We start from the raw sequence: 27,027 nt of genomic DNA on the forward strand, positions 1-27,027 counted from the left end.
CTATACAGGCCACATAACCTCATATTGACCCCATTAGACCCCATATAGGCCCCACAACCCCATACCACCCCAACAAACCCAAACAGGCCCCACATCCCCCTATATGCCCCTTAGACCCCATAGAGGCCTCACACCCCCATATAGGCCCCATAGACCCCATGCAGGCCCCACAACCCCATATGGGTTTCATAGACCCCATACAGGCCCCACAACCCCATATGGCCCCATAGACCCCATACAGGCCCCACAACCCCATATGGGACACATAGATCCCATACAGGCCCAAAACCCCATATGGGCCCCATAGGCTTCCTATAGGACCCACAACCCCATACAGGCCCCATAGACCCCATACAGTCCTTACAACCCCATGCAGGCCCCATAGACCCCATACAGGCCCCACAATCACATATGGGCCCCAAAACCACGTATGAGCCCCATAGACCCCATATAGGCCACACAACCCCATATGGGCCCCATAGACTCCATACAGGCCCCACAACCACATATGGGCCCCAAAACCACGTATGAGCCCCATAGACCCTTATAGGCCCATAGACCCCATATTGGCCCCATAGAATCCCATACAGCCTCCACAACACCATATGGGCCACATAGACTCCATACAGGCCCCACAACCACATATAGGCCCCACAACCACATACAGGCCCAACAACCCCATAAAGGCCCCGCAACCTTATACATGCCCCACAACCACATATGAGAGCCACAGCACCGTATAGGCTCCATAGACCCCAAACAGGCGCCACAACCACATACAGGCGCCACAACCCCATATGGGCCCCACAACGCCATATGTGCCCCACAACCCCATACAGGCCCCACAACCCCATATGGGCCCCATAGACCCCATATGGGCCCAACAACCCCATAGAGGCCCCACAACACCATATAGGACCCACAATCCCATATGGGCCCCATATACACCATAAAGGACCCACAACCCCATATGGGCCCCATAGACCCCATATGGGCCCCACAGATGCCATACAGGCCCCACAACCCAATATGGGACCCTGTCATGGGTTACTTTGATTTACCCATGCCCCGTAGGGCCCCCCGGGGCACGGAAAGGAGGGGGAAAAGGGAAATGGGATAAAAACAGTGGCAATCTATGGAGGAAAAACTTATTTTACTAAATATGATATCGAAATACAAGATAACACAATTTAATATAATTGAGGCTAATAAATCGAACGAACAGAGAGAGAGAGTCCCCGAAAACCGAGAGGCCTACTGTGAACTCTAGGCAACATGGCTGGAACGCTTCCCACTCTCCTAGAAGTTCGAGAGAAGAAGAACATTCCAGCCTGGGAACAAGATTATATAGCGTCCTGGCCCCGTGACTTATCACTGACCATGCTGTTCTCTGGGATATGTAGTCTTCTTCTGTGGACTGCACATTCAATAGAAGTATCCATACTTTACATGATGTTATGATGTGGAATACTGATAGCAAAATTACAAAATTACAAAACCATGACATTCCACCCCTTATTCTACATTATTATATCATGGTTAATATATATATATATATATATATACACGTATGTAAATCTATGATAGCTAAATAGTAGAATTGCATGTAACATAACTAAATGTATAACTATAATAACTAAAATACACTACACATGCAAACGTATATATATATATAGATACATAAAATTATTGACTGCGCTCCCCCAGCATCAAATTCCCTTGTGGTACACACTGAACATCCCCATCCTTCTGCATTACCCGCCAAGTGCACCCAGGTCCCTGTGACTTGCGGAATCAAACTCTATAATCCAGAGATGGGTTATAAAGCAGGTATGTTTATTCCAGCGTTGCGCAGCGCCGGGTGCAAGGGGGATAGCTCCTCCAAACTTGCACACCGTAAGGAGAAAAGTGTGTTACAGATATAGGTTAAGCTAATACATAATCAATAGTCTCCTCCTCAGTTTAATTACATATTCATTACATTCCCTATGGCCCCGTTCCCCGCAACCCCATTCCCTCATTCCCCCTGACCCCATTCCCCGCGACCCTTGCCGATGTTTTGGGGTGAAATTCTTCTTCTGTTTTCTTCTTGGTGTTATCTGCTGTTATTGTTCTCCCATGTCGGCATCATCTTGCACGGGGGGGATCTAATCCTTCTTGTCAGAGGTCTCCGGACAGTTTCTTCTTATCTTTATTGCCCTCTTCTCTGGCTTTATTTTGACTAAGTGTCTGCAATTCCCCCTTTCCCTGCACTTTTAAATGTACAGTTACCCTTTGTCTTGGTTTCTGTGAAGTTCCCCTTTCCCTTTCTATAGCAAAGTGTTACCTTACCACCATTCTGAGGCTTTGCTCACTCTTCACCTGGGCAAAGACAGTTCCACGGATAGGTTTGCCCTTTCCAGAAGCTGGAAGGACCCAAACAGCTTTTCCCAACATGTTCTTTACATGTATAACAGGGACCTTATCTCCTTCTATAGTGTGTAGGGGGCTAGATTGGCTAGGACCATCACGATTGACAGATCCTCTAGTATTGACCAACCAAGTGGCTTCTGCCAGATTCTTCTCCCAGTGCTTAAATGCTCCACCACCCATTGCTATCAGCATAGTTTTCAACAACCCATTATATCATTCAATTTTACCAGAAGCTGGTGCATGGTAGGGAATATGAGAAATCCACTCAATGCCATGATCTTTGGCCCAAGTATTTATAAGAGAATTTTTGAAATGTGTCCCATTATCAGAATCAATTCTTTCTGGGGTGCCATGTCGCCATAGGACTTGTTTCTCAAGACATAATATGGTGTTTCGAGCAGTAGCATGGGGTACTGCGTATGTTTCAAGCCACCCAGTGGTTGCCTCTACCATGGTGAGTACATAACACTTACCACTGCGAGATCGTGGCAAGGTGATATAATCAACCTGCCACGCCTCCCCATATTTATACTTTTGCCATCGCCCTTCCTCCCAGAGAGGTTTCAGCCTTTTGGCTTGTTTAATTATGGCACATGTTTCACAATCATGAATAATCTGCGCAATAGCGTCCATGGTTAAGTCCACCCCCCATTAAGGCCCACTTATATGTCGCATCTCTTCCTTGATGACCTGAGGTCTCATGAGCCCATCGAGCTAGAAATAATTCGCCCTTATTCTGCCAGTCCAAGTCGATTTGAGCCACCTCAATTCTGGCAGCTTTATCTACCTGATGTATGTTTTGTTGTTCTTCAGTAGCCCGACTTTTGGGCACATGTGCATCCATGTGACGCACCTTTACAACCATATTCTTTGTTCGGTCAGCAATGTCCTTCCATAGTTCAGCGGCCCAAACAGGTTTACCCCTCCGTTGCCAGTTATTTTGTTCCCACCGCTGTAACCACCCCCAAGAGGCAATTTGCCACCATCCATGAGTCAGTATAAAGATACAGCATTGGCCACCTCTCCCGTTCAGCCACATCTAAAGCTAGCTGAACAGCCTTTACCTCTGCGAATTGACTTGATTCTCCTTTACCTTCAGTGGCCTCTGCAACCTGTCGTGTGGGGCTCCACACAGCAGCTTTCCATTTGCGATGCTTCCCTACAATGCGACATGATCCGTCAGTGAATAGGGCATATTTCTTTTCATTTTCTGGTCATTCGTTGTATGGTGGGGCCTCTTTAGCATGTGACATCTCTTCTGCTGGTGATGTTCCAAACTTTTTATCTTCAGGCCAGTCCATGATTACCTCTAGGATTCCTGGATGATTGAGGTTTCCCATTCGCGCTCGCTGTATAATCAGCGTAATCCACTTGCTCCAGGTGACATCGGTAGCATGATGGGTGGAGGGAACCTGTCCTTTGAACATCCAGTTCAGCACTGGCAGTCGAGGTGCCAAAAGGAGCTGCGTTTCACTCCCAACTACTTCGGAAGCAGCCTGAACACCCTCATACGCGGCTAAGATCTCATTCTCATTTGGAGTGTAGCACTCTTCAGTCCCTTGTACGCTTGACTAGAGAATCCCAGGGGTCGGACTCGGGTCTCTCCTGAGGTTCTTTGCCACAAACTCCAAGTGGGGCCTTTCTCTCCAGCAGCAGTATAGAGGATGTTCTTTACATCCTGTCCAGTCCGTACTGGCCCCAGGGCTACAGCACGGGCTATCTCTTGTTTAATCTGTTCAAAAGCCTGCTGCTGCTCAGGGCCCCATGCAAAATCATTCTTCTTCCGCGTTACCTGATAAAGGGGGCTTACAATGAGGCTGTAGTTTGGAATGTGCATCCTCCAAAAGCCCACTGCACCCAGGAAAGTTTGTTTCTCTTTCTTGCTAGTGGGTGGCGACATGGCAGTGATTTTGTCGATCACATCTGTTGGGATGTGACGACGTCCATCCTGCCACTTTATACCTAAGAACTGAATTTCCTGGGCAGGCCCTTTTACTTTGCTTCGCTTAATAGCAAAGCCGGCTTGTAGAAGAATTTGGATTATCTGCTCTCCTTTTGTGAAAACTTCTTCTGCTGTATCGCCCCACACAACAATGTCATCAATGTACTGCAGGTGTTCAGGAGCACCACCCTGTTCCAGTACAGTTTGGACCAACCCATGGCAAATGGTTGGGCTATGTTTCCACCCCTGGGGCGAGGTAGTCTACTGTCAGCCTCCATTCTCCACTGGCTTTACGCACTGGCCATATGGGACTGTTAAAAGGTGAGTGAGTTTTACTGATCACTCCCTGATTCTCCAACTGGCGAATCAAATCATGAATGGTAAGCAGGGAATCCCTGTTGGTGCGGTACTGCCTTCTGTGCACTGTCTTTGTAGCAATCGGTACCTGCTGTTCTTTTACTTGTAGCAGCCCCACAACAGACGGGTCCTCTGACAGGCCAGGCAAAACAGACAGCGGCTTAGTGTTGTCCGTATCTACAGCAGCTATCCCAAAGGCCCATCGATACCCCTTAGGATCCTTGAAATGCCCCCTTCTGAGGTAATCAATACCCAGTATACATGGAGCCCCTGGGCCAGTCACAATAGGATGTTTTTGCCAGTCTTTGCCAGTGAGGCTTATTTCAGCCTCCAGCAAAGTCAATTCTTGAGAGCCCCCAGTCACTCCAGAAATATGGATTGATTCTGTCCCTTCATGACTGGAGGGCATTAGAGTGCACTGCGCACCTGTATCCACCAGCGCCTTATATTCCTGTGATTCTGATGTGCCAGGCCATCGAATCCACACAGTCCAATAAACTCTATTATCCCTTTCCCTCCCCTGACTGAGGGCAGGGCCCCTCTATTGGTTACCTGTGATGACTGGAGCAACTCCACTGGTGGTTGGTATGTCTAGTACTTCTTTCACCCTTGCTTGTAGGACAGAAGTAGGCTGATCATGCCACTTCCTCATGTCTTCTCCACAGTCACGTAGGTAGCACCACATGGAAACACATGGTGTAATTGTCCTGTTGTTCCTTGCTCGATCTGGGAAGCGTGTGCTTCTAATAGCTGAGACTTTTGATGATACAGAGGAGGAGTAGGACTGGGATACTTTGATCAGATACTTCATTAGACCTGGTGGCCCGTACGAGGATTGACCTTCATCAGTTGTTTCTGATACTATTACGGGATCATTACGATTATTTGATGGAAACAATTTCTTTAACATTTCATCTAGTTGGTCTTTGAGCCGTGAGATGGCAGAAACTGTGGCACGCAGTTGTGGGAGCTGCTGATCGACGGTTTGAAGCATTATAATCAGCTAAACAACTCGTGGCCAACTATCCTCGAATCCTCTAGATGATTTTACCAATGACTGTGCAATTCTCTCTGATGCTGTACTTGTGATTTTCTGCCACATATCAGGATTGGTCCTTACTCTCTCAGGATCACATTCGCTTGGATCAGGGTTGTACAACATTTCCACCCGTCATGGTTTGAATGAAAAATGCACCTGCGTCCGTGACAGGGGCCGTGGGCCCCGGAGGGGCCCTAGGCCGAAAGGAAAAAAGTTAATTAGGAAAAGAAAACAGCGGCAACGATCTAAGGAGGCACACTTATTTACTAAATACTATATCGAAATACAGGATAACACAATATAATACAATATAATTGAAAATTGAGCTAACGAATCAAGCAAAATAGGAGAGAGAATGAGTCCCGTAACCGAGAGGCCTACTGTGAATCTAGGCGAACGGCTGAAGGCTCCCACACACTCCCCTGAATGCCAGAACTCGAAAGACTTCAGTCTGTTCTCCGACCAACTTAATATAGAGTCCAGGTCGCGTGACCTATCGTGTTGTTCTCTGAGAGATGTAGTCTTCTTCTGTAAGTTGCAGATTCAGTAAAATTATTCATGCTTTATATGATGTTATGATGTGGAACACTGATAGCAAAATTACAAAATTATTAAAGCATGACATTCCACCCCTTATTCTACATCATTACATTATGTTTATACATACATACACACTCATACGTATAGTTGTGAACAATCAGCAACCTTATTTTTCTCAACAATTTATATTTATTCCATACAAATCCCTAAGTTGAGAAAAAAACTCTATAACTTAACCTACTATTTATTAATTTTGAGAAAATGGCAAAACTGCCAGAAAAAGGAAAACATGACAGCGGTGGCAGAGAAAGGCAGCGCTAGTAGGGCGTCCCCCACATCAAGGTGCACTCATCCTTTCCCAGCCACCACAGCAGATCTCCTTTTGACTTATACTTATTTCCATGTGTGCTCTACACATGCATGGCCAGTGCACGATACAGAGTCCAGATGGAAAACTTGCTTACAGAATGCCTAATTAAGGTATATAGGGAAAAAAAAAGTGTTTCCTTAACATTAATCCACTCTATCTTAAGACTTATATCTACCTGAAAATTCGTCAAATATTTTCTGAGACTCTACATATATATCTACAAGAAAATCATTGGCTGCACTCCCCCAACATCAAATTCCCTTGTGGTACACATTGAACATTCCCATTTTTGTCCATCACCCACCACGTGCACCCAGGTCCCTGGGCAAAGACAGAACCCCGGAGAGTTTTTCCCTTTACAGACGCTGGAAGGACCCAAACCGTCTTTCCTAACACGCTCTTTATGTGTACTACAGGAACCTTATCTCCCTCCATGGTACGTAGGGAGCTGGATTGGTTAGGACCATTACGATTACTAGATCCTCGAGTGTTGACCAACCAGGTGGCTTCTGCTAAATGGTTCTCCCAATTTTTATACGTTCCGCCACCCATTGCTTTCAACATAGTTTTCAACAACCCATTGAATCGTTCAGTCTTACCAGAAGCTGGTGCATGATAGGGAATATGGTAAATCCACTCAATGCCATGATTTTTGGCCCAAGTGGTTACAAGAGAATTTTTAAAATGGGTCCCATTATCTGATTCAATTCTTTCCGGAGTGCCATGCCGCCACAGGATTTGCTTTTCCAACCCTAATATGGTGCTTCGGGCGGTAGCATGGGGTACTGCGTATGTTTCGAGCCACCCAGTGGTTGCCTCCACCATGGAGAGTACATAACGCTTACCATTGCGAGATCGTGGCAAGGTGATATAATCAACCTGCCATGCCTCTCCATACTTATACTTTTGCCATCGCCCTTCCCCACAAAAAGGTTTCATCCTCTTGGCTTGTTTAATTATGGCGCATGTTTCACAATCATGAATAACCTGAGCAATAGCATCCATAGTTAAGTCCACCCCTCGGTCTCTGGCCCACTTATATGTTGCATCCCTTCCTTGATGACCTGAAGTCTCGTGGGCCCACCGAGCTAGGAATAATTCACCCTTGTTCGGCCAGTCCAAGTCTATTTGAGCCACCTCAATTTTGGCAGCTCGATAAACCTGATGGTTATTCTTATGTTCTTCAGTAGCCTTAATTTTAGGTACATGAGCATCTACATGGCGCACCTTTACAACAATGTTCCTTATTTGGGCAGCAATGTTTTTCCACAGTTCAGCAGCCCAAACAGGTTTACCCTTTCGTTGCCAATTATCATCTTCCCACTGTTACAACCACCCCCATAAGGCATTTGCCACCATCCATGAATCAGTATAAAGATGAAGCATTGGCCACCTCTCCCATTCAGCCACATCTAAAGACAGCTGAACAGCCTTTACCTCTGCGAATTAACTTGATTCTCCTTTACCTTCAGTGGCCTCTGCAACTTGTCGTGTGGGGCTCCATAAAGCAGATTTCCATCTGCGATGCTTCCCTACAATACGACATGATCCGTCTGTGAATAGGGCAAATTTCTTTTCGTTCTCTGGTAGCTCCTTGTATGGTGGTGCCTCTTTAGCATGTGATACCTCTTCTGTAGGTGGTGTTTCAATTTTTTTACTCTCAGGCCAGTCCATGATCACTTATAGAATTCCAGGACGGCTGAGTTTTCCCATTCGAGCTCGTTGAGTAATTAATGAAATCCACTTACTCCAAGTGGCATCAGTAGCATGATGGGTGGAGTGAACCTGTCCTTTAAACATCCAGTTTATTACTGGCAAGTGAGGTGCTAGAAGAAGCTGAACCTCCTCAGACCCTTTATATGCTCGACTCCAAAATCCTAGGGGTCGGCCTCGGGTCTCTCCTGAGGCTCTTTGCCACAAACTCCAGGTGGGACCTTTCTCTCCAGCAGCAGTGTAGAGGATGTTCTTCACATCCTGTCCCGTCCGTACTGGCCCCAAGGCCACGGCACGGGCTATTTCTTGTTTTATCTGCTCAAAAGCCTGCTGCTTCTCAGGACCCCATGAGAAATTATTCTTCTTCCGTGTTACCTGATAGAGGGGGCTCACTATGTGGTTGTAGTTTGGAATGTGCATCCTCCAAAAGCCCACTGCACCCAGAAAAGATTGGGTCTCTCACACAGAATCACAGAATCACAGAATTGTAGGGGTTGGAAGGGACCTCTAGAAATCATCGAGTCCAACCCCCCTGCCAAAGCAGGCTCCCTACACCATGTCACACAGGAAGGCGTCCAGGCGGGTCTTAAATATCTCCAGAGAAGGAGACTCCACCACCTCCCTGGGCAGCCTGTTCCAGTGCTCCGTCACCCTCACTGTAAAGAAGTTCTTCCGCACATTTGTGTGGAACTTCCTATGCTGTACTTTCATCCCATTACCCCTAGTCCTATCCCCACGCACTACTGAAAAGAGACCAGCCTCACCACTATGGCTCCCACACCTCAGGTATTTATAAACCTGGATCAAGTCCCCTCTCAGCCTTCTTTTCTCAAGGCTAAACAGACCCAGTTCCCTAAGTCTCTCCTTATAGGGGAGATGCTCCAGGCCCTTCACCATCTTAGTGGCCCTCCGCTGGACTCTTTCCAAGAGATCCCTGTCTTTTTTGTACTGGGGAGCCCAGAACTGGACACAATATTCCAGATGAGGCCTCACCAGGGCAGAGTAGAGGGGGAGGATCACCTCCTTCGACCTGCTGGACACGCTCTTTTTAATACACCCCAGTATGCCATTGGCTTTTTTGGCTACAAAGGCACACTGCTGGCTCATGGTTAATCCGTCGTCCACCAGGACGCCCAGGTCCCTCTCAGCAGAGCTCCTCTCCAGCAGGTCTTCCCCCAGCCTGTACTGGTGCATGCAATTATTTCTACCCAGGTGCAAGACTCTACACTTGCTTTTGTTAAACCTCATCCGGTTTCTTACTGCCCAGCTCTCCAGCCTGTCCAGGTCTCGCTGAATGGCAGCACAGCCTTCAGGTGTATCAGCCAATCCTCCCAACTTCGTGTTATCAGCAAACTTGCTGAGGGTGGTCACTATCCCCTCATCAAGGTCGTTGATGAAGATGCTGAACAAGACCAGACCCAGTACAGACCCCTGGGGGATGCTGCTAGTTAAAGGCCTCCAGCCAGACACCGCACCGCCAATGACAACCCTCTGCACTCTGCCAGTCAGCCAATTCTCAACCCACTTCACCGTCCACTCATCTATCCCATACTTCCTCAGCTTTGTTATAAGGATGTCATAGGGGACAGTATCAAAAGCCTTACTGAAATCAAGGTAGACTACATCTACCGCCCTCCCCCTGTCCACCCAGCTAGTGACATCTTCATAAAAGGCCACCAGGTTGGTCGAGCACGACCTACCCTTGGTGAACCCATGCTGAGTACTCATGATAGCCTCCTTATCACCCAGTTGTCTGGAGATGGCATCCAGCACAAGCTGTTCCATCACCTTCCCTGGGACAGAGGTGAGGCTGACTGGCCTATAGTTACCCGGGTCTTCCTTCTTGCCCTTTTTGAAGACTGGAGTGACATTGGCCGTCCTCCAGTCTTCAGGCACCTCCCCAGTTCTCCAAGACCTCTGAAAGATTACAGAGAGAGGCTCAGCAATGACTTCCGCCAGCTCTCTCAGCACCCGCGGATGCACCCCATCAGGTCCCTCTGTCTTGTCAGTGGGCGGAGTCATAGCAGTGATTTTGTCAATCACATCTGCTGGGATGTGGCGACGTCCATCTAGAAGTTTGGACTCGAGAAATTCTCGTAAAGAAAATCTAACTTTTGGTTCCTCTTCTTCTTTTGACTCTGACTCTTGTATTATTTCTTTCAGGTAACCCTCCTGTTTTTTCCTCTTTCCAAACTTCCTCTGCTCCTCTAACTACTTCTGCTCCTCTAACATCCTCTTATGCTCCTCTAACATCCTCTGCTCCTCCAACTTCCTCTGGTCTTCTGACTCCCTCTGTTCTCCTGAGTCTTCCTGCTCTCCTGAGTTCCCCTGCTCTCCTAACTTTCTCCGCTCTTCTAACTCCTTCTGCATTTTCTCTAACTGAGTTGAAACTCGTTTTGTCTTTCGCCCTCTTACAGGGGCAACCAACATTGTATCTGGTGTCCCCGATGGTTGGTCCAATTGGACTACATGCGCCCCCGGTGGCTGGTCAAATTGGACTACATGTGCCCCCAGTGGCTGGTCAAATTGGACTACATGTGCCCCTGGTAGTTGGTTAAATACATTCAGTTCACCCCGGAGGGCACATAGCTGGTTTCGGAGAGTGTTCCACTCGATCTGGACAGCACCAAACTCAATCTGGAGGGCGGCGTACTTGGACTGGAGAGTGTCGTACCTGGACCGGAGGGCGTTATGCTTGGACCGGAGGGCGTTATGCTCAGTCTGGAGAGTGTTGTTCTCGGTCTGGAGGGCATTGTGCTCAGTCTGGAGAGTGTTGTGCTCGGACCGCAGCATGTTGTGCTCGGACTGGAGAGTGTTGTGCTCGGACCGGAGGGTGTCACACTTGGGTTGGAAGGCATCGTGCTTGGGCTGGAGGGTGCCGCGCTCAGACTGGAGGGCATCATACTTGGACTGGAGAGTGTTGTACCCGGACCGGAGGGCGTTGTGCTCTGACCGGAGGATGTTACACTCAGACCGAAGGGCACTGTGCTCTGACCGGAGAGCGTTGTGCTCAGACCGGAGGGCTTTATGCTCGGACTGGACAGTGTCGAGTTTGGATTGCATACTCTCATTCTCAGCCCTGAGACTCTCTCTCTCAACCTCAAAATCATCCCTCTCAGGAATGGTATTGAATAAGGCCCGATAAGCATTAGCTAGGCCCCAAGTCACTTGTGCCTCCCTAGATCTGCCTGAGCCACAACATTCCTGTCTCAAATATGCGGTCAAACTCTCAGGATTCTTTAAGTGTTCAGGAGTAAAGCTCCATGACACTAAAGATGTCTGTCTTCTAAAAGTCTCTCCAAAGTCTCTCCACACTCCCTGCCACTCAGTATTCTCTGGTTCTAGGGAAGACTTCCTCCTGATGTAACAAATGTAATAAACCCAAGAACCAATAAGTAAAAAAGTCAACATTAAGTTCAGGGAGATTGACACAAATGACAGTGTGGTCCACTGGGACAACTGGTCATTTGAAGACTGCTTAAAGGATGCAAAGAAAAAAGGAGGAGCACGCTCAAAAACCACCATTCCTGAACTATTAGTTGCATTAGTTGCTCCCTCTGGAGCTGCATGCAGATACCAAGTAAGCGTTGCTAACCATGCTTTCAAATCATTATACATTCCTAAAGCTCCATAGGAAAAGTGGCTAGCTTAAACATGCTCCAATATATTTGGAGCATCATAAAAGAGGAACTAATGACATGCAGTCCCTGGTAGAACAAATTTACTAGAGGAAACATTTTTTTATTTATTTTTTTTTTTTTTTTCTTCAATAGAGAGGGAAAGGAAAAAAAAAGTAAAAAAGCAAAGCTCAGCAGTTTTTATAAAATAAACCGGGGTATTGGCAGTCCGCCTGTACTTTCAAGGTCAAGCTCGCAGGTGCAGAATCGCAAACCTAAGATAGCTCCTTAACAGGAAAAAAACTTGTAGCTCTGTTAAAAGCTAAAAGAACAACAGAAGAAAACACAGAAAAACAGCAACTCAATTTGCCCGCATTCTCCACCAAAATCTGTCATGGTTTGTACGAAAAATCCACCTGCGTCCGTGACAGGGGGCCGTTGGCCCCGCCGGGGCCCTAGACCGATAGGAAAGAAGTTAATCAGGAAAAGAAAACAGCGGCAACGATCTAAGGAGGCACACATATTTACTAAATACTATATTGAAATACAGAATAACACAATATAATACAATATAATTGAAAACTGAGCTAACGAAGCAAGCAAAATAGGAGAGAGAATGCGTCCCGTAACCGAGAGGCCTACTGTGAAATTTGGACGAAACGGTGAAGGCTCCCACACACTCCCCTGAATGCCAGAACTCGAAAGACGTCAGTCTAGCCTGCGACCGAGTTAATATAGACACCAGGGTTGCCCCTAGCCAGGTGCACAAGCAGTCACTTGTTGTTGCTATGCTTTATGCACTTGGTGCTTAGTACCAACTGGTACCCACTTCCCTGCCTTGTCCACATCTCTCTGCAAGTCCTCTCCACCCTCAGTGGAGGCAACAGCACCTCCTCATCTGGTCTCATCAGCAAACTTGCTCAGAACATCTTCTATTACTGCGTGCAAGACATCCACAAAAACATGAAAGAGAAGTGGCCCTAAAATGGAGCCCTGTGTAAAGCTGATAGTGACCATCTAACAGCCTGATGGAACCCACTGACTATAATCCTTTGGGCCTGACATATTGGCCAGCTGTTCAACTACCACGTTATGTTTGTGTTTAGCCATATGCTGTACATTCTGTACAGAATCCCCCGTCCATTTCCTCCCTACTTCTGGATCTGACAGTGGCACTTCTGTATGCAGTGGTTCCTCCAACAATTAATGAACTGAGACACTCGCTCTTCCACTTCATACAGTCTGTTCGTTACTTCTGAGATGGGTGAAATGGAGACGTGGGTTGGAGGTAACTGCTGTTCAAAGTTTTGCACTGTAAGAACCAATTTGAAAACTAGGGGTCTTCCATCTTGTTCCTCGTACCTTTGAAACGTTGCTGCTAAAGTAACGGCATACCTTTCTGGTGCTGTTTTGGTGAGTATCTGCCATATGCCGTCCTCACTTTCTCAGGATCATGTTCTTGGCAAAGGTAGCTAGGATCAAAATTAGGATTATACATTTCCACCACAGCTATTTCCCTCAAGTACTGGATGCCTTTTTCAATTGTATCCCACTTTTTCATCAGAGGCATCAGAATGTCTTTGAAGGGAAGCTTTTCACACACAGCCACTAACATTTGCTCCCAGATGGTGGCAGCACCATCCATACATCTGTTCATCCCTCTGTCAATAGTTGGGTCTCTGGAAATGTGTTGTATTAGGCGAGTGTGCGCTTTTCGGGCTGTGACGAGATAGGTCCATCCCCATGCCATGAAGATATATGATGTATACATTTCCAGTGGGCGTACACGAAGGGCATAGGGTATATATATGTGTGTTAGCTTGAATAAATCGCCATTTTACTGCTCATCATATTGGTGTCATCTCAGTAATTGGTCAAGCTGCAAACTTCCAGAGAACACTGACAAGATAAAGGTAACAAATGGTGACCCCGGACGTGATTGGAAGTGGAGCAGCTATAATTCTAACGGCGAAGGTTCTCACTGTGGAGCGGTAATTATTTACTCGCGGAGTGGTGAAAGACTGGGACGAGAGGATTGGCCATAACTCTTCGTCAGGCGGTAGGGAGAGCTCGGAACCCCCTCGGTACGGTTGGGGAAGCGCCAGGTTGGGGCCAGGTGGGATACGTTTGGCCAGAGGCGACATGGAAGCCGTTATTAAGGTGATTCTGCATGCATGTAAAACTCACTGTGGGAAGGATGTTCCTTCTAAGAAGGAGATTGCTGCAGTTCTTTCGCTGCTGGAGAAGGAGGGGATGTTAACATCCCCCTCTGATTTATATGATCCCAATAACTGGTATGCGCTCACAATGGCGCTTTCACAAAGGGTGCTGGCCACCCGAAAAGTTACAGAGTTCAAGGTCTGGGGATTAGTCTTGGAGGCACTTAAGGTGGCAAGGGAAGAGAAGATTGTGGGGGATCGGGCTAGGGAACTGTTGGGGTTGGGGGCGAGGGGAACCGGGGGGGTCTCATCTCTCCTACAGATCCAAAGGAGGAGAAGATGGCGCCGACCCCCTCGGCTCCAACTGATGTAACACCTTCAAGAACAAAGAAGGAGGAAGTTGAACAAGACCACTCAGCTCCAGAGTACACCCCGCCCCCACCTCCCTATCCAGCACGGAGACTATATCCTTCATTAAAATCATTTATGGATGAAGGGGGAGGGGGACCCTCGGTGGAATGTACTGTTGCTCTCTGCACAACTGATAAGAGGGCAGTGGGGGAGGATGGTACTGTCTCACTGCCAGGTTCTGCCTGTTGCTCTAGCCACTCCCCTGAAGGGGCGGATCACTCCGCCCAGCAAGGGGAGGGAGGGGGTGGTACTTCGTTTACTGTCTGGTCCTGCCTGTTGTTCTAGCCACTCCCCTGAAGGGGTGGATCACTCTGCCCAGCAGGGCACTGGATGTGGGCGTAGCACTTCGATGCAGACGGCCCCGGGACACGCCCAGGAGGGGTGTGGTCCTGTGGCATCTGGCCCGTGGAGCCCGCCCACACTCACTGACTGGGCTCGGGTGAGGGAGGATCTCAGAGCAGCCGATGTGACGGATACGTTTGCCTTTCCAGTAACAGTGAATACAGAGTGTAGAGCTTGGACCCCTTTAAACTCTAAGGCGGTCACTCGCCTTGCGGATTTGGTCAAAAAGAAAGGCTTGCGTTCTCCAGTGACTATGTCGGCAGTTGAGGCTCTCATGGCCTCTAGTCTTCTGCCTTATGATGTGGTCAGCCTTATGCGTGTCATCCTTGAGCCTGTGCAATATACCTTATGGTACGACGAGTGGAATAGGCTGCTTCAGGTTGTGGTAGCCACTGCGACCCGCGATAATAACCATCCGGCTAATGGCCAGGGTCGAAAAGACAAGACGATTCTTGCGCGTCTTCAGGGGTTAGCAGATGGCATGGTGGGGTCCCCGGAGGGCCAGGCGAATGCGCTTAGAGCAGGGGAGTTGGCAGCGCTCACGACCGCAGCCCTTCAGGCTCTGCGGATGGTGGCTAAGGTTGCAGAGCCTGTGCTCCCATGGACAGACATCAAACAGGAGCCCTCCGAGCCATTCTCTGATTTTGCGAATCGCTTGATCCGTGCGGTGGAGGGGTCTGACCTCCCAAAGGGGGTCCAATCTTTAGTCGTGATAGATTGTCTTAAACAAAAATCGCTGCCAGACATTCAACAGATTATAAGGGCGGCACCTGGGACTTTGAACACTCCAGGAGAGATCATCAAGTATGTGCTAGATCATCAGAAAAATGCACCATTGACTAATGAGGGCTTTGTAACTGCCATGCAGGGGATGGCTGCTGCAGTAATGGCAGCCTCTCGAGTTGGGGAAAATAAGGATAAGGGCCCGTGCTTTAAGTGTGGACAGCTTGGTCACCTTTAAGCCCAATGCCCTAAGAGGTTTAATCAGAAGGAATCGCAGGGACCGGACAAGAAGTGTCAGTGGTGTGGTGGGGCTGGACATGCCGCGTGTCAGTGCCGAAAACTTAAAATCACGATGCAGGGAAATGGGAACGGGAGGGCGCCAATGGCCCGGGGCTCCTTCCCACTTCCTTAAACCAGACTACGAGCACAACTCCCACCGTGGCATTAGCTATGGACCTAGGCAAGTGCCCATTGGTTAAGGTCATGATGACATTTGATCCTGAGACCCCAGTATCGGGACCTAGAATGGTGTTTTTTATGGCTTTATTGGACTCCGGTGCGGATATTACTGTCATTGCGACAGACGATTGGCCACAGGAGTGGCCGAAGACCTTTACGTGGAGAGTTCTCACGGGGGTGGGGGGTGAGGTGTCCACCTGTATGGCTGATGCAGGGGTAAAGCTCTCGCTTATAGGGAGGGATGGCTCCATCGAGAGGACTGTCTTTACAACCCCCACTATAGCCCCAATTAGTGGTTCCATTCTGGGTAGAGATGTTCTCCTTCAGTTGGGGGTGCAGTTGACAAATTTATAGAAAGGGCCACTGTCCACCATTTAGCGCTGCAACATGCGATTCCGCTACGTTGGAAACGGGATGCTTCTCCCGTTTGGGTGGATCAGTGGCCCCTTCCTGCTGATAAATTAACAGCGCTTATACAGCTTGTCTCATGAGAACTTAAGGCAGGCCATGTAGAACCATCTCTCAGTAATTGGAATACACCTGTTTTTGTGATCAGAAAGTCCTAGGGGTCATTTCGGTTACTACATGATCTCCGAGCAGTCAATGTACAACTTGTTCCCTTTGGTCCTGTCCAGCAGGGGGGACCTTTACTATCAGCTATTCCAGAGGGGTGGCCTTTGATGGTCATTGACCTCAAAGATTGCTTCTTTTCTATCCCGTTGGCTGAACATGATAGGGAAGCTTTCGCGTTTACGGTCCCAGTTGTGAATAATAAGGGGCCCGCCCAGAGATACCAGTGGAAAATTCTCCCTCAGGGTATGGTCTGTTCACCTACGATTTGTCAGATTGTAGTGGGAAAAATTGTAGAGCCGGTGAGACGATCATTGCCGGACTGCCAAATTGCCCACTATATGGATGATTTGCTGCTTGCTGCACCATGTGACTCTCGGTTGCAGACTCTGGAGGATCAAGTGGTCTGCGCGCTTACAACTGTCGGGTTTGTTATCTCTCAAGAAAAAATCCAGAGAGAACCGGGAATTGAGTTTCTGGGTTATAAGTTTGGGTCTGCAACGGTGATCCCGGAGGGGTTGGAAGTAAAGCCTCACATTACAACCTTGTGGGACGTGCAAAAACTAGTGGGGGCGATGCAATGGGTGAGAAATGCTGTCGGTATCCCTCCACGTCTTATGAAACCTTTTTATGACCAGTTGAAGGGGTCGAACCCACAAGAGGAGAGGCAGTGGACTCCAGAGATGGAGTTGGCCTGGCGAGAGATACTATCTGCATGCTCCACCAATGCGCTTGCGAGGTGGGATTCAGAGCGGCCACTTGAGGGTGCAGTAACAAGATGCCAGCAGGGATCAGCTGCGGTGGTAGGGCATACCCTTAGCTCTCGCCCTCGTCTGTTATGCTGGTTGTTTTCCGCCCAGCCGGTAAGAGCGTTCACTCCGTGGTTGGAGCAGTTATCATCTTTGCTCCGAAAGGCTCGCCTCACAGCGGTGAGAGCCTTCAGGAAGGACCTGGACGTCATATACTTGCCAGGGACCTTTCGGAATGTTCAGCCTCTGCCAGATGAGGTCTCGTTGGCTGTGTATGACTTCAGTGGCAAGTTTAGCTATTCAGACTCACTGCCAATTTTCGATCTGGCAAGACCTCTCCAAATATCATTGCGAATTAGGGTATTGGACATCCCCGTGGATGGTCCCACGGTTTTCACTGATGCCTCGTCTGCGACAGGCCAGGGGGTGGCTGTTTGGCGGGGTCCTGCTGGTGAATGGGAATCAAAGTTGATATCCGATAGTATGGCAAGCGTCCAAATGCTTGAAGCCAGGGCAGTGGCAGTGGCGCTATGCCTCTGGCCCCAGACTCCCTGCAACATTGTTACTGATTCTGCGTTCGTAGCTAGGATGCTCTTGCGGATGGGAAAAGAAGGGCAGCCTAACACAATGGCTGCAGCCCTGCTAGAGGACGCTCTAGTAGCCAGGACTGCACCAGTGGCTGTCCTCCATGTCCGTAGCCATTATGATGTCCCAGGATGTTTTACAGCCGGAAATGAAGTCGCAGATCGAATGGCCGGGGGTCAGATATATACCCTGCAGGAGGCTCGTGACCTTCATTCTGCATTGCACATAGGGGCTAAGGCGTTGGCTCGGGCCTGCTCCATTCCAGTTACTGTTGCGAGGGAGGTCGTTCAAACCTGTCTGCACTGTAATTCAGCGCCAGCATTGGGGGCAGGGGTTAATCCTCGTGGTCTTGCCCCATTGGATGTCTGGAAGACAGACTTCACAATGGAACCGTGAATGGCCCCAAGGCAGTGGCTCGCTGTAACGATTGACACATCTTCTACTGTCATTGTGGCTACCCAACATGGCCGTACCAATTCTACAGCAGCGCAACACCACTGGGCCACGGCCATAGCAGTTTTGGGAATGCCGCGCCACATAAAGACAGACAATGGTCCTTGTTTTGTTTCACGCTCGTCCAAAGAGTGGCTAGCCCGATGGAACATCACACATACTATGGGAATTCCGGGAAACTCACAGGGTCAGGCCATCGTAGAAAGGGCCAATCGTCTCCTCAAGGAAAAGATTCGTGTGCTTGGGGAGGGGGAAGGGTATTCAGGAAAAATCCCGGTATCACAGCAAGGTGAAATTTTGGCCCGTGCGCTATATGCATTAAATCATTTTGAGCGAGGGGAAAATTCAAGGACCCCCATACAGAGACATTGGCAGCCGAAAATTATCAAGGAAGGCCCACCAGTAAAGGTTAAGTTGGACAATGGGTCCTGGGAGTCGGGATGGTCCATATTGGTCTGGGGAAGGGGATACGCAGCAATAAAACGCAAGGATACGGGAGTTATACGTTGGGTGCCATCAAGAAAAATTAAGCCAGAGATTGGTGGCAAAAAAGAAATCATCAGGGAGTTAACAAGAGCTGAGTATCCTCTTATAGGACCTGCTGATCGGACGCCCAATGAATCCCGAACCAAAGGAGCTCAGAAGGACTTTCTCGTGGATACCGAAGAAAAAGAAACCTGAGAACTCGGAGAAACAACCCTTGCTGCCAACGAGAACTACCATGCTAATGCTGTTGTGCCTTTTGTGTCTGTGTTGGTCGCCGTTGGGGGGCATTCATTTGATTCAACAACCGGGGAACTTATGGGTTACATGGGCTAATCAGACAGGAAGAACAGACTTTTGTCTTGCATTACAGTCAGCTACGTCACCCTTTCAAACATGCCTTATAGGGGTCCCAGAATGGGATGACTCTGCGTTTAAGGGTTACCTTGGGAAAAAGAGTGGCTGTTTGCGGTTCTGCAATGGACTAGAAAGAACTTGGAGGTGGCTGGGAAATGATTCCGTATACTATCTCGGAAGGAAAATGGCTTGTACTATTTGTAGGTTAAACATCACTCTTCCCGAGGAGCCCCAGCAGCTGGATTTACTTGGCTCGCAAATGGTACAAAATGATACTTGGGACAAGAATAGCTCACAATGGTTGTCCCCTGGGTGCATGATCTTTGGCTCAATGAAAAGGTTGTCTCTGACTAGGCAGCAACTTCTTGGTCCAGAGGGCCCCTACTGGGACCCGAAAACTAATCAAACTGTCCCGTATACCCTTGTGTATCCCCGTGATGATGAGACCTTTGATATTGATGGAGGATATTGTGGGTTTTACCCTAACGGATCGGTGCCTTATAGTTCTGGAGATTGTCCTATAAACGTCTCAATAGGTGAGATTGTTAATATTAGCAGGACGGATGGGTCTGTCCGAAAGGTCGACTGTGAAGATATGGCATTCAACACAGGTTGTTGTGTTTTCCCTATCCCCAAAGGATCATTTTCGTTCATGGGAGAACTTTGGAACAATGATACTGCAAAAGCCTTACCACCAGGAATATTTCTTATTTGTGGGGATCGTGCTTGGCAAGGGATTCCTAAGAACCCAGTAGGAGGTCCTTGCTATCTGGGGAAATTGACCATCTTATCCCCAAGTATCTTTGAGATCTATAAGGCATTTAATCATTCGCGAGCCAAAAGGGATATGCATGCTCTGGAGCCTGACTGCGGGGACGACGTAAGGTTATGGGGACCCACTGCTAGAGTCTTTGCTTCTTTCTCTGCTCCCGGGGTGGCTGCTGCACACGCTTTAAAAGAAATCGAGAGACTGGCCTGTTGGACTGTTAAACAGGCTAATGTTACCTCTCGGCTACTCTCAGATTTGCTTATAGATGTAGAGAGCATTAGACACGCTGTGCTCCAAAACAGAGAGGCAATTGATTTCTTACTTCTGGCACAAGGTCATGGGTGTAAGGACTTTGAAGGGATGTGTTGTTTTAACTTGAGTGATCATAGTGAGTTGTTGCACAAGAAGTTGGGGTGGTTACAAGAACACACCAAGAAGGTTGGCATCCAGGATGATCCTTTTGGAGATTGGCTGGGAAGTCTGTTTGGAGGTATTGAGACATGGCTCAAACAGCTACTTAAGGCATTAGTGATAGGGCTTCTTATATTTCTTGCATTAATTATATGTGTGCCATGTATATTTAGATGTCTACAAGGTTGTTTACAAGGTATGATAGAAGGAGTGTTCAATGAGAAAATGGAGCTCCAGCGGTTATATGCGAAACTCTGAGCAGAAGGATGAATGTTATAATATAACCAAAGGTGCCTTGAACGTATTAATTAGAAACTACTAATATTGTTAGATATAGCATCGCTTATCTCTGCATGCTTTGCAATCTGCATATCTCCCTTTATAAATTACTTGTTTAGATAAGGGCTAACACCTTTATATAATTCAGATTAGGACTAGCGTTCGCGTTGTAACGGGGTAAGGCTTTCTTGGCATGGGGAGGGGGAAATGTTGTATTAGGCGAGTGTGCGCTTTTCGGGCTGTGACGAGATAGGTCCATCCCCATGCCATCAAGATATATGATGTATACGTTTCCAGTGGGCGTACACGAAGGGCATAGGGTATATATATGTGTGTTAGCTTGAATAAATCGCCATTTTACTGCTCATCATATTGGTGTCATCTCAGTAATTGGTCAAGCTGCAAACTTCCAGAGAACACTGACAAGATAAAGGTAACAGAAATGCCTCCTAGTTGATGAGATTTGTTACCATCTAGAAACAAGCTACCAGTCCAGCTGTCCCAACAGTGAAGCAACCAGGTAACAAGAGATTCGTTCTGGTGCCATGTAAACTCTTTCTTGTGCCTTGGATTTCAGTCATCTTCAGGGGTCAACAAACAGTAATAGAGATTTCCTCCTCATCACTCTCTTCTTCATGCCCCTTAACTTTTCCTTTTGCCTTTCTTGGTGCTGATCCAGACCCGTCACCTGGATCTTCTTCTGCCTCCTCGTCTGCTTCTTTTTTCCGTTCTAGATGTGAGGACATCCATTTCCATTTCTTGCCTTCCATAGGGGCAACTGATATTGTTACTGGTGCCTCCCATGACTGATCAGAATTGACTTGGGGATTTCCCTTTTTTGGCTTGAACCTCAGCTGGGAAACTCTCTCTTTCCAGAATAGTGTTATTATAGAGCATTGTAAGCACAAGCCAAGCCCCAAATAAGTAGTACCCCCTTAGACCTGCTGCACCATCCCTGACTCAAATACTGGCTTAGTTTCTCGGGATCCCGCAGGTGTTCAAGAGTGGAATCCCATGACATTGCGGGCCCCCACTTGTTTGTGAACCTGAAGGCAAAAGGTCAGCGTTCTAGGACAAAATGCCACACACCAATACGGTGAAATATAGCTGCGTCCATCTATTGCCCAAAGTGCTGTACTGTTATAGCACACAGACAAGGGCGTTCAGAAATCACACACACTAATAGGAGGAAAGCATCTGCAATAACAACCCTAACACCCACCTTCAAATCCGCGAGCCATTCATTCTTTTCCTAGAGGTGTCCTTGGTTCTCATGCTGTTTATCCTGCTCCGCAGCTGCTGCTCTGTGAAATCCTTATCTTGATCCATGGCTGCTGCTCTGTAAAATTCTTCTTGTATTACAACAGAACTCTTGGGTCTCCAGCACAGCCCCAGCCAGCTGGAATATGCAGCCAAAGACCTTCAGGAAAGCCATGTCCTGGTACTGCCAGTGCTTACTGGACAACTCTGAGCCCCACAATGGGTCTCGTTTTTGTGTGGCACCTTGGTGTAGATGCGAGGCCAAGCCAGGCTAAATCTAATCATGCTTCTGGAAAGGGATGCTATCTGAAGACTCTTTACACTAATGAGAGGACCACAAACATTCACTCAGTGAGCTATAAATCATTGTGCATTTGCAGGCCTACGGTCTTGCTTGTCTCAGAGACATGGTGGGATGGTTCCCACCTCTGGACTGTAGCAAATGGGGTACAGACTCTTTATGACGGATGGGCAAGGATAATGAGGAAAGGCTGCTGCCCTCTGTGAGAGTGCACTGAGCTCTGCCTGGGGATGGCAGAGGAGCCAGCTGAGAACTGATGGAAAAGGTTTCAAAGTGAAGAGTGGCAGATTCTGTTCCTTGTTTCCTGATAAGGAAGAACTAGAGGAGGGGGACAGGCAGGAATCTGAGTTACACCTCAGATGGAATTGTTTTCTTCAGACTGTCTGCAGTGTTTTGGCTCAAGGAGAAAACCATTGATAACACTCTGATGTTTTCAGCTGCTGCTAAGCAGTGTTGTACAGAGCCAAGGCCATGGTCAGTGGAGGGCACATGGAGCTGGGAGGGAACAGAGTGAGAACAGCTGACTGATAGTGGCCAAAGGGACATTCTCTATCACCTGACAGCAAGCAGAAATTGTACTGAAAGGGGTGGGAGTTCATCTCACTCTCTTCACTGCCCAGAGCCAAGCTGGGCATCAGTCTGGTGGTGCTGAGCAAGTGCTTGTGCATCAGTTGTTACATACAATTCCATATCAACAGATATATAGTGATAACTATTACTCCTCTCCTTTTATCTCTCTTAGTAAATTGCTTTGTTACAACCCACAAGTTGTACTTTTTTTCCCAGTTCTCTTCTCCATCCCACTGGGAATGGGGCAGCACACAAAGCACTGTGTGCTGCTGAGCCATATGATGGGTTCAACAACCACCATCATTTTGGTGCCTGATTTGAGTCTCCAAGGGTTGAGATAACAGCACATCTGTCCAGAGCCAGTTAACACAGGGTTTTGTGGGAGCTGGAGAATTGCAGGCCATGATGCTGATTGTTTTCCTTTGTGTGGAGCTTGCTGAGTCTTCTCATCAAGCTGCATTGCACAGCTCCTTGCTTGCTGCTTGTTTTCCCTGCTGCATTATTTGTCAACTCGGGATGCTGGATCAGGGTATTTATTTTGCTATGCTGCTTGACCTTGTTTTGTACCATGATAAAATTGGCAGCTGACAAAGTGAATTTTTGTGCACATTCAGCTCTGTGGTCATCGTTGTGTTTTGGAAGTAATATTGTTGGTATGATTAGGAATTACACATTTTACATTTTCTTCTCTGGGAGCCCAGGGGTATTCAAGGAATGACTGGATATTGTGTTGAGGGACATGGTTAAGTGGGAGCTATTGGTAAGAGGTGAATGGTTGGACTAGATGATCTTATAGGCCTTTTCCAACCTTGGTAATTCTATGATTCTATGAATGAGGTTAAACATTATTCAGGAATATCAGTGAGAAATCAGCACCAAGGTGAGAAGGCTCTGCATGGCAGGGGGTGTGGGACGGTCTGGGAAGCTGCCTGGAGTGGTGGGCACACCCAGGGCTTTGGAATTTCATCTCCGAGCAACTGCAGGATCCTGAGAAACTGGTAGAATATTGGGGCAGGTCTGCTGTGGCTCTGGTAACCCACAAGAAACACACATGACTGCAGTGTGCTAGATCCAGAGAGCTGAAAATGCTGACTGCTGCAGCCTCTGCAACTCCTGGCACAGACCCTGCAGCAGTTCTAAGATTTTGCCACATGTCCTCCATTTGCTCCATGCTCTGGAAAGAACCTGCTGTCAGTCCACCCCTCATAATGAGCTCTGCAGTCACTCCTGCTACAGGTCCTGTAGCTGTTCCATGTATTGTTATAAGAAAATGAAACAAATTCCTCCAAAGAGAGGTGCACTGTGCCAGGAAGTACAGTCCTGTGGTCACTCCAATCCCTCCAATGAGTCCAGTGGCTGCTCCAAATTCAATCACAGGTCCTGTGGTGATTCCAGCTCTGGCAATGAGCTCTGCAGTTGCTCCAACTCCTGCAATAGGAAAACAGCCTCTCCAATTTCTACAGTGAACCTTGAGGCTGTTAAAACCCCTGCAACAGGTCCTGGACTTGCAAACAGATATGCATAGAAACTATTATAATCTATGTATGATATGTATATGTATTAGTATATGCATATGTGTTACCAACTGCCTATATTGTATACATGTGAAAATATACTATATATATAAGATATGTATATATGCATTTATCATACTTATAATCGTTTTCTTTTTATCTTGACCTTAAACCACAGATTCTAAACCTCAGCACAGCCTTGAGTCCCTTACAGATCTCCTTGGGACTTCTGAAACTATCCCTGCCAGTCAGTGAAATGCACCAGAAGATTTCAAGGTCTTCTCAGGGAGCAGCTCCTGAGGTATATTCCTTACACCAGATTTGGAAGACGCCTCCAGTTCTCTGGTCATGCTCTAAAGGGCATGTGACAGCAAGGAGACTAGCCCTGACACAGTCGTTCGTATTGCTGGCTACTGACTGCTGTCCCAGAGTGCTGCTGTAGAGGCAACAGGACTGTTGTGAGACACAGAAGACCTTCAGGCCTGCACAAATGAGAGGAATTGAGGGCACTGTGGTGGTGTAAAGAGATCAGAAATGAAAAATGCATGTTGAGCTGCTGTCTGCAGCTGCACCTCCCCAAATCCAGACAAAGTAGGAAGAAAGAAAAGCTAAGTAAAGGTCTATTTTGAAACATTTTAAGGAATATTTTAATCTATTCAGAGAATCTGGTTCTATGTTAACAAGAGCTCTTGGAGTGAGAAAATGGAAATTAGGTAGGAAAGAAATGAAATAAATTTTTATTTATGAGTTCAATATTATTTTCTTTTTTTTTTTTGCAGGTTGCTATATCACACACAAACAAACAATCAAAGATGCATAAAACATAAAGAACCATCACTGGGAATCGTGTGAGAAAGTTGTGCATTTTATGGAAGCTTGAATAGTGCTTATTGCAACACCTTCCTGAGAGCGTGCTTGATCTCCCTGTTCCTCAAGCTGTAAATAATAGGGTTCAGTTTTGGAGGAACCACTGCGTACAGAAGTGCCACTGTCAGATCCAGGAGTGGGGAGGAAATGGAGGGGGGCTTCAGGTAGGCAAAAAAGCCAGTGCTGAGAAACATGGAGACCACGGCCAGGTGAGGGAGGCACGTGGAGAAGGCTTTGTGCCATCCCTGCTCAGAGGGAATCCTCAGCACAGCCATGAAGATCTGCACATAGGACACCACTATGAAAACAAAGCAGCCAAATACTAAACTGGCACTGAAAAAGATAAACACAACTTCCCTGAGTTAGGTGGCTGAGCAGGAGAGCTTGAGGATCTGGGGGATTTCACAGAAAAACTGGTTCACTACACTGCCTTGGCAGAGAGGCAGTGAAAATGTACTGAGAGTGTGCAGCAGGGAATTGAGAACCCCAGTGCCCCAGGCAGCTGCTGCCATGGTGGCACAAGCTCTGCTGTCCATCAAGGTCCCGTAGTTCAGGGGCTTGCAGATGGCAACGTAGCGGTCATAGGACATGATGGTGAGAAAGGAATACTCTGCTGACATGAAGAAGAGATAGAAAAAAAAGCTGTGCAGCACATCCTGCGTAGGAGATGGCCCTGGTTTCCCAGAGGATGTTGGCCATGGCTTTGGGGAGAGTGGTGGAGATGCTGCCCAGGTCAAGGAGGGCCATGTTGAGGAGGAAGAAGTACATGGGGGTGTGCAAGCGGCGGTCACAGGCTACAGCTGTGTTGATGAGGCCGTTGCCCAGGAGGGAAGCCAGGTAGATGCCCAGGAAGAGCCAGAAGATCAGGAGCTGCAGCTGCCGCGTGTCTGCCAAAGGCAGCAGGAGGAACTCGCTGATGGAGCTGCTGTTGGGCATCTGCTGTTGTTGGGCTTGGAGTCCTGTTCAGAGTGCAGAAGATAATGACAAGTCCAGACCATTCTCAGACAAACTCTTCCTGCTATAATATGAAATGTTTTCATTCTCCTACAAGAGTGTAGATTTAGCACCATTACTTGCATTAAATTTCATGTATTTCAGGATTCCTTAAGCAGAAGCAGCATATGGAGCTTTAACCTTCCTCTTCTTTTCTTATCCCTTCTACCTGGATATTTTCCTTCTGTTTCATGTCTCATATCTTTACCCCAACTGCCCTTAGAGCTCCCTACCCCAGCTTCAGTGGCATTCAGTTTCAGTCAGATAATGCTGTCTGTTTGTATGAAAAGTGAATTATACATGCCTACAGAAAATGATGATGATTACAATTGGTTCCATCCTTAAAGAAAGGGGAGAATGGAAGCACATCATGTGTGATTGTTCACAAAACAAGCAATTGATTGACGAAAAATTCTCAAAACTCTTATTGCCCCTTTTAGATTTCTGATTCCAATCCTCTTTACCTCAAAACAGGAAAAGGAAACCACCTGCCTTGGATCTCCTCAAGCAACGCACCCTCACAAGCATACTGTTGTGCAGTGGAGCCTTGTTCCCCTGCCCTCGGCATCAGCTGTGACGGCACAAGTCCTGCCGGGGGACTCCTTCCCCTGGGCAGCTCCCCGGGCAGGCTGAGTGCTGAGCCTGGCAGGCGGCAGAGTCCCATACGCAGCACACAGCCCCTGGGGCACAGCAGGGACCCTGCTCTGCAGGACAGCCCTGGGCACCCGCCTGCAGCCCCGGCTGCACAGCCTGCAGCCGTGCTGGGACACCCAGCTCCCCCC

The 27,027-nt window shown here is 47.8% G+C and overlaps 1 pseudogene across 1 annotated transcript; it reads left to right on the forward strand.

Moving 5' to 3' along the window:
• Positions 1 to 14,063: 14,063 nt before the first annotated feature.
• LOC146754569 (uncharacterized) lies at positions 14,064 to 21,110 on the forward strand (annotated as a pseudogene). The gene is made up of 4 exons (XR_014939021.1): positions 14,064 to 14,348; positions 14,631 to 16,025; positions 16,723 to 18,270; positions 19,037 to 21,110. The product of XR_014939021.1 is annotated as an uncharacterized LOC146754569 (transcript).
• The last annotated feature ends 5,917 nt before the right edge of the window (positions 21,111 to 27,027 follow it).

The sequence above is a fragment of the Coturnix japonica genome, chromosome W (genome assembly GCF_054131305.1).
Source record: "Coturnix japonica strain WE chromosome W, WE-NBRP24, whole genome shotgun sequence".
NCBI classification, from domain to species: Eukaryota; Metazoa; Chordata; class Aves; order Galliformes; family Phasianidae; genus Coturnix; species Coturnix japonica.